This window comes from Etheostoma spectabile, chromosome 11 (genome assembly GCF_008692095.1).
Source record: "Etheostoma spectabile isolate EspeVRDwgs_2016 chromosome 11, UIUC_Espe_1.0, whole genome shotgun sequence".
NCBI lineage: Eukaryota > Metazoa > Chordata > Actinopteri > Perciformes > Percidae > Etheostoma > Etheostoma spectabile.
In genome coordinates, this window is record NC_045743.1 from 11,753,579 (window position 1) to 11,763,240 (window position 9,662).

Below are 9,662 nucleotides of genomic sequence, written 5' to 3' on the forward strand. Positions count from 1 at the left end.
ATAAACTACCATTTCCAGCAAATGATCAACCACCAACCACACACAAACACAAACAACAAAACAATGGCAGACATAAAGGACTTTCCAGCATGAATCCCCTACATCCCTAAATACATAACTGCTGTTTTCTCCCCCGTGTAACTCTAAATGGAAACTACAATGAAGGAAAATACCAATAAACATTTCACATAACATACCAAACCAAGTCATCTGGGAAATAAGAAAGCTTGTATTTGTAATTTGATGACAGTTTAGTTTTGGGGAGTCATTTATGGATTCTCTCCTGTCTTATAACTATCTGAAAAGCATTGCTCTTTTGTGGAGCAGTTTTTACTCTGATAGAAGAGGTTTAACAAAAGTGAATGGTACAACACAGCCAACAAACTACGATAGTTTCTTCCATTTTGTGTTTTATTTCCCTTTAAAGGTTATTAGCTATAGTTTTATCTTGATAAAGAATTCAACACAATTATGTTACTGTAGAGGGTATGTGTTTTTTTGTGCTCCAGTTAAGGCTTGCATTTTCAACAATTTCCCATAAATAGCATTAACCACTACCTCACACACACACACACACACACACACACACACACACACACCACACACACACACACACACCACACACACACACACCACACACACACACACACACACACCACAAACACATACATTCAGGAACTGAGCGCCATGAGCCAAAGGGACTAACTGTCAGAGGGGGCTCCTATATGCATCAATGCAACCTGATGGTCCAGAACCTACATTTCTTTATGTGGGACTGGGGGGGAATACTTCTCAGATCGGCTTCATACTGTCCTTCCCAGTTAGCAAGAACTGTTCCTGCAAAGCAAGCAGGAAAGTGACAAATTAATTTGACCACCCAGGTATAGCAGAGATTGACACCTTACTACGTCCAAATCAATGTTTGGACTAACGGAACACAGCGTCTTCAATCAGCCTTTTCCATCAGTGAGTGTATTGAGGCATGCATGTATACTGCAGCCACTGTGAAACCAACCACACAGACCATGAGGAATAAAAACACATTTTAGACAAATAAAAATTGGATTCCATACCCATATTCTTTCAATTTATTGGGCGATCAACTACTCCAATTTTCCCATCTGTTTTCCCACACATAGAGCTACTGTTGATTGGATGAAGTATTGCTCGGTTTACAAGGTACAGTACATGCTTAAAAGTGTATATGCCAGAGTTATTCATCTATGGTCTGATGGATGCCATGGCCCCAGGCTCTAGCCCTATGAGACCACACTTGATTTGAAGCACACTCATCCTGCTTGTCCCCATCCACTCAGTACATACAGTATTTTTCCACACTATCTCATGTGATGTGTGTGCCAGGAATAGGAGCATGACTAAATTATTGATGCCAGACTCTATTCTGTGTTTAAACCAAACTTAATGATGTTGCCTCCCATTCAGGTTCACCAGAAGCCTTAACTGCAGTGACAAAGTAGCAAAAATGGCTGTAAAAATCAGCATTTTGCCACAAAGTGCTTATGTGTGGTGGTGCCAGTTTGAAACACACATTCTGGCCTTCAGTAAAATATCAGACATGTTACTTACATTTGCCATTTTCATGTTGTGTGCATAATCTGTTAATCAATGTATGCAGGGACAACATGTGGATCTTTTTTTCCGAGCCACAAAGTGTCCGAAATAAAAAGCTTTCTGAGAGCTTCAGAATGCAACGACACAATTTTTATATTTAAACAGATGGTTCTTTTCAGTTACTGGAAATTGAAATGTGTATGCACGAGCAGAGAAAAGTGAATTTCTTGAATACAATTAAAATGAAAAAGTCAGCCACCTCACACAAAGCAACACAGGGTTTTGTATAAACGTATATAAAGGATGCTAATGTATTATTTTAATGGAATAATAATAACCAAGCTCAATCAAAACCAACCTTTTTAAACAATCAGACTTAGCCTCTACAACATTTGGACTTATGCAAAACCTTAGTAACTTGATACATGATTCCAAGAGGCCAGAACCAAATGTAGGTCTCACATTTTGTATACCTAACTCTGCACAACCTCCAGTCTTTGAATATTAATTCCTGCAACACATTCACAAATTACACAATTGTTCAATATTAGAACTGGATCTCAGCTAAACTTTAATCAACAGATGGTTAGATATAGTGTGATTAATCCCCTACATCTCTCACCATGTCAAATAATTTAGATCATATTGGCAAAGGCACAGACAGACTAGCAGGAGAGAAAACACAACTGCCTCTCACCTTCCCTGGTGGCGGTAAAGATACATGTTTCAAAGGACTTGTGGATTTATTACGAGAAATACAATCATCTTTTGATGAGGTGTTTATCACAGCCAGGCAGATGTTCATTAGCATGTCTCTATATGTAATGTGGGGACACAGAGTTATGTGTGACATGGGTTAGGTGCCTTAGATGTCATATGATTAGTTTTGTAATTTAATTTGCTTTAAAAGGCTCATGTACAATTTCATGTTAATGCTCAACAATAAAGCTCTTCCAAGCTACTAACAGAAGCCATTACCTGGGACAGGAGCATCATTTTTATTTTATTTTTTCATTCGATAATACTCAAATGTTTTCAATTTATAACTTTAATTCCAGGGTTTTGCCAGTGGCATATAGAAATGTGACTCATAATTAAAGATATATAAACCGTAACAGAAAAAAACACTGTACATTGGCTTTGTCAGGTAATCTCATTGGGATCAAGACGTGGCATAGCATAAGCGCAGACAACATCAGAGACATTCACAATATTAAAAAGATTAAAAGTTAAAAGTTTAAGCACGACACATTTAAAGTCGTCTGTATTTCTCTCCATTTGTAAGTTGCAAAGTAATTAAAGGAAACATTTCCAAGTTCTTACCCGACAGGTAAACAGTTGAGAGGAGAAGTGATCTACTAAGACAGCTTTTGCAAGAAATCTTTATAAATAACAATGATTGAATGGTATATCCATGCCATGGAGCCATTCACTGATGTCACATAAAAAAAAAGATACCAGGGGGACAAGAAAGAAATGACACAAAAACCAAAAAGAAAAACCTCCAAACCTTCCTGAGGTAACGGACGTATTACATAAGGTCTGTCTGATAGCAGGCTACTACACAAAGCTCTTGAATGAAATATTGATATCTACACGCATAGAGCAGATGTACACATATATAGAGTACTGTGCTATGTTTTTGTTTTAAATACAAAAAACTGTATTGAGACCAACATAATGAGAAATAATTTTCATTTTTAAATCCTCCTGTGAAGTAAGCCGATAAATTGTGGCCGTTCTAAATCGTTGCCAATTCAACAGAGTGTAAAGAGGCTGGATAAACAACTATCTTACTATCACCACTTTTAAATAGCTACGCAAAGACAATGGCTTTTTCTATAATCATAAGATTTTCACTGGCTATCGCCTTTTCAAATAATGGAATCCCATCTGGGACTGTATAATTAGCTGAGAGTGACTCTTTTGGGGTCAATGAGCTTGAAATATGACTGCAAAAAGGCATTAGTGAAAATACCCCACCCCTTATCTTACAACTTTACTTTCTCATTGCACATGATGAGATGTGACAATATGCCTTCCATCCATAACAATTTTACCACTTTGCCAAAAATATTACATTTTAGCAGAGAATTTTGCAGAACAATGCATCTTCAACTGGAATCTGGCAAAAAAAAGACAGACAGACAATGATGAAACTAAAACACAGCTCTTATTTTCTTTTCTCCTAAGGAGACCATATAACATCCATGACCTGCAACACTTGGCTCCTTTTCTGAGGGAGTAATGCTTCCTGTTGAGGGTTTCCTGGCCCTAAAACATTTGCTATTGTTCTGGTCATGTTCCAAGTGCATCTGGAGTCCCCTCCAGACTGACCCTGAAGCCTAAGCAGGCAGTGGGGAGGCTGCAGGGAAGCCTCCCCTCTGCATAGTGGGTCACTGTCCAAAGCACTGGTGCAGAGCATTAATTGCTGAATTAGAGTGCACAGCTGGGGTTTCTGCAGTGGCAGTAATTGGGAGAGGAAGCCTGCTGACAAGGCAGTAGTAACTGTGTGGATGGGCTAATGGCTGGGAAAGTCAACCTAACATCAGTAGGAATAACAACCTTAAGGAGACACTACATGCAGGTAAAACTAAAGGTTTTGTGCTGACAAGTCATGTTAGAAATAACAGACTAGAGACTTGCTGATATTCTGCGGTTAGTTACATCTGTTTCAGCAACACTATTTGGATTTTAATAGTGTTCATACTTTAAAGTTGAAATGAGTTGGGTTAGGCAGTGCGTTTGTATGAAACAGTCTTTTGTCATCATTGACATTGCTTTAAATGAAATATCAGAATAAAAATCTTTAAAGAAAGTAAATTCTTAATAAATACTCTTGCAAGAATATTAAAGTATGACAGAGAGGATGGACATGTGCAGCTGTAAGCATACCCTATTACTAACATCACTGTTTTAGACAATAAGAGCACCCAACTAAACAGTCTAGATAATCTCTCTCTCACAAACACACACACACACACTTGAAAAGTGATTTACTTGATGACGCTTTCATATATGACACATTTGGCACAAGCATTTGTTGCATCTTGAAATTTGAAACACGCTGATGGATCAACGTAATGCAATTGCATGCTTTGTTTACCACATGAAAACAAACACATTTGGCAAAAAATGACAGTGATTGCCAGATGTTTCTATCATCTTTCACACACATTGTCATTTCTGGGCTGTAATCTTACTCAACCGGGCATCTCTTTAATGGACAAATAAATCATAACACTGTCACAATTATTGGAATTGTATGAGCCTTATCTCCTTGAACTACTAAGGTTGTAAAAGCATTTTTACCACTTCACTCAGATAGTGCGGTTGTAGAAAAGGCCCCAAAGTTATGTTAGCCGCTGTGATGAACTCACCAGACATAAGGCAGGGAGACTTTGCCTCATTGGAGAAGTTTGCAGTCCAGATACAGTCACTTGTGGGAATGCTGAAGACACTGGGCCATGAGGATGAAGTGGAACTGCAGTGTGGCTCGCACGTTGCTCGTCTGCTGAGCAAGCTGCCAACTGAGCAGAGAGCTGAGTTTTGCCACTGCATGTACCATCAGGGCACACAAACCCACACCTTAACTAACTTTCAGATTGGCTGAAATGCGAGTCTTGGTGCCAGGACTCTGAAGGGTAGTTAGCTGTGAGAGGAATGTGGGAGAAGCCGGTGTCCAGGCCTGAGGGTAGGAAGGGTAAGCAACCCAACACTGTCCTCCATGGTGTGAAGGAGACCGCTAAGAAACCTTAGGCAGTAGTGTAGTAATAGTGCTGCCCATATTACCCCATGGAGCAACTTCAGAACACCTATGAGCACCTCACTTCCCTTCCCATACGGACCCTAACAAATGTTAAGCCCCTCCTTGTCATTGGGAGTGACCATCCCCATCTTGTCACTCCCATTGAACCTGTTAGATTGGGATCTCCAGGTGGGCCTGCTGCCAGGTTGACACTGTCCAATTCAAAAGTGAAAAACTAGTTACTCGTTCAAAGCAAGTCCAAGAGGCCATCAGCATCCTGGAGACCAAGGCCATCAGGGTAGAGGTTGATGGCATTCTACGTTACATGCCGCTCTTCCAGGCTGCAAAAGAAGTTGTCATGCCCAGTTTACGAAGTGTAGAAAAGCAACTGGCCAGAGACTCTGCACGGGCAGTAGCCTACAGAGTGCAGATGGAGAAACTCATAAAGGCGGGCTCTGTCATGACGTGTGGACCAGAAGTTCCAGCTAAGGAAGGTCGTGAGGAATAGTATATCACTCACCATATGGTGAGCCACAATGACAAGAATAGGCTATTATTCAACTGCTCCTATCAGTATCGAGGGCGGAACCTCAACAATCATCTAATGCCTGGGCCGACCTTAGGACCATCACTACTGGGAGTACTGCCTTGATTTCGCAAACATGCAGTTGCAGTTAGCGGAGATATCAAAGGCATGATCCACCAAGTTTGCCTCCTCCCAGAAGACGGTGCTCTGCTCAGATTTCTTCGGCGCGACATCAGTCAAAAAAGACCTTCTACAGTGTACAATTGGCAGGTGCTACCGTTTGGTACAACATGTAGCCCCTGCTGTACCACATTCACCTTACAATGCCACATCTCTGATAACCGCCAGCCAGATGAAGAGGTGAGGATCTCAGTTGCAAAATGTTTTTATGTGGATAACAGCCTCCAGAATATCCCCACTATTGTTGAGGCGAGGCATCTTGTTGACAAACTATGAGCCCTTCTCACATATTTAGGCTTCAATCTGGGTCAGTGGGGCAGCAACAAATCAGGTGTAATAAGTCACCTACCAGAAGAAAGCTGCTCTGCTAGTGTTGAGTTATGGCTGGCTCAAAACAAGACAGAAACCCCAGAATCTACTCTAGGCTAAACTGGCTATTCTACACCGATGTCCTTGGCTACAAGCGTCGTCATGTGGATTACGGTGTCCACACAATGCGTAAAATCTACAAGGTGCTGGCGAGTCAGTACGACCCCTTGGGGTTCATCCTACCCTACATCACCAGGGCTAAGATAATTGTCCGACACCTTTGGGAATAACACAGGGGATGGGATGATCCACTACTACCGCAGGAGCTTCTGCAGCAGTGGAAACACTGGGAAGAAGAACTACAAGTCTTACCTCAAGTCAACCTGCCTGGACTGTGTAGTGATGATCACTAATCCACATCTTCAGAGGGCCCTCTGGTCCATTGGGAGAGTGGTCAAGACTCATCCGAGCCCTGATGGGCACATCAGGTCCGCTAATGTAAAGATAAAGGAGAAAATCTACACCCGGCCAGTTGCCAGGCTGGTTGTCCTCCCTGCGCTTCCTTCTGGAGAAGATGAAGACGGTTCCACTCCTGCCATTACACCCCAGCCATAGAACTTTTTTGCCTTCATCAATGAGCAAATGTATTACATGCATTTAGGGGCGGCTATAGAAACGGCCCCAAAGTTATGTTAGTGTTGCTATTATTTAGTACAGTTGACCATATTACCGTGTTAGTCGGTCAGTTGGATTGTAGTCATGAGCAGCACCTTTCTTCAGAGTGTGCGTAAATGAGAAGAGTGAGTATATCTACTGCTTTACTCCTGATGTTGTATTTAAATGTTATACAAGCTGTTATTTGTCATATTTAATGTGGATGAGAGTTAAGAGTTTACGCGACCGTTATGCTGATTACAGCCACGTTTGTACATGCTATTTTCGAGCTTTGGCTCACCTGACTCAGTACGTTGGGCCAAAATATGTAACATCATGTTTAAACATGTTTCTACTTTTGCTACTTGTTGTCAGGATTGTTCAGTACTTTGTGGTTGAGTAGAATACGAAGTAAGTGGTGTTAAATATTGTTATCTGTACCGCTGCCAAGGCTTCTCTATCAAGGCTTTGCGGAGTTTTCACAACAAAAGCATCCATCCATCCTTCCCCAATTTCATCTGACTTACTAAAAAAAAAAATAAAGTAAAATAGAGTGGCATGCCTTCATAATACCCAAATAGAATTATAATACTCTTGTAGTTGGTTTGCATGCAGCAAAAGAGATAATGGGCAACATTTTTGCTAATTTTTGTGCTTGATGTAGTAATTTGTTCTATATATACTAATCACCAATTCATGGTTGTGCATCTGCTTGGCTGCGAGAGTATGAGTGGCTCGGCGTCACGCAAAGTTTGTCAGTTTGTCATTTGCCCATGACAGAAAAGGTCCGCGCTCCTATGTCACGCTGTTCTCTACGCACTACAAGCATGCCAAATGCATATGCACTACAAAAGCAAAGTACTGTTTGTAATTCACACCGTTGGTCATATATATATATATATATATATATATATATATATATATATATATATTTTTTTTTTTAAGTTTTCACACTTTATTTTCTTTTTTTAATTTTTTCTCAGAAATGCAACAAAGGAGCTTTTTTTTCTTGCTTTCTGGAGGGCGCCATCTTGTTCTCTATTGTGTATGTGTGGAACGCGTCTGCAGATGGTAGTAAACCACGCGTGGCCGCGTTCCAGTCTGCATATGTCTGCATCTAAGATTGATTCATAATTTAATAATGATCAACATAAATCAACTTAATATGGATAATCTGTCCACCATATGAAGTACCATACATTACATTTAAGGAACACAACATTGTGTTTTATGAGGAAGTTAATGTAAGTGTTAATTCTACTGCTCTCTTACCAGTTTGTCAGTTTGAAACAGGCCCAGGGCAACCACATGTCTTTTATAACATAGTGATGGGGTAAATTGAGCCCTGTAGGGCAGTGGAAAATAAGTGTGTGCATGTTTTGTTTGCTTGAATGTGTTGTCTTAGATGCCTTGCCATGGGCATCTGTCCTATGACCGTACTTTCATAATGCACCAGTGACTATATGTGATGTTTTTTTATGCACTCACCAGACCACAACCCTTTTAATGTATTCCATGTATGTGTATAGTTTACTGTCTTACCAAGTCGGGCTGCTACACATGCAGTGTCAGGCACATTTTTATTTTCTCTGAGGAGTTCTCATCAATCACAATGTAAGGCCAAGGACATCTTTCCATTCAAAGCTTTTTAGGTTACTTACAGAGAAGTGCTGATTTTCACATGTGGCCCAATCCTTTTGTGTCTGGCACAAATACATTTGTTTTTCTTCGTAAAGATGAATGATCCACAGTGTATTGACGTGCGGGTGCAGAGACAAGCCAGTTGGAGCATGAAAAGAAAAGGTGTGGACTTTTTTTTTCAGGTTTGTCTTCTTTTCTCTTGATGGTTACTCAGTTGGTGATGCAGGTTTTAGTGGAAGGACGTGCTGAAGGAGGTCTGAGTATATGATGGCAGTGAGTATTTAGTTGAGGTTAGAGATTTTCCATCTCTAACACTAACATACTCAGTGTAGCCTACTACTTAAGTATTACCTGCAAAATTATGATGTGACATGAGAGAATTAATACATCTTAATAGAAAATCTGTCATAGTCATTATTCTCAAACAAGCTTGCTTTATCCAAATGAGTAACACAATATTTACAATCCAATTCCTTTGGCCCTGCAGTAAATGCTCTGTTGTGGAACCACTGTCTCAGAAGCTGCAGACTGACACAGCTTTTGGCACTGACAGCCTCTCCAGCATTATGTACTGTAAGTGAATTAAACTAATGCACCCGTCTCCTTTCTGCTGCTGGACACTATTTATTAGTCTGATCTTTATACATAACTCTTATTCTGTGTCACAACTCAATCTTTTATGCTGCTGGCAGAGTGAAAAATGCAAGTGCGGTGCAATAACAGTCAACTACTTGTCTGATGAACAGATATGTGAGACACATTACTTTCAAGTGTGTGGGCAAAGCGCTGCCCTGTCAGTATATATATGTTGACCTTGTTTCTTTTCTTATGTCACCATTCATGATTTACTATTAAACAGACCATGGCAGAAAAAAATGGTCCTATTCTCTAATTCCAGAGTGCATTGCCCATCACAACCCTGTAAAAGAACCATTCATTTATTTGTTATAATTGTTCAACTGAAGACTTCCACATCAGCATGTGACTATTAGAATAAGGTAGAGGTAGAGAAAGAGGTAAATGTTACAAAAA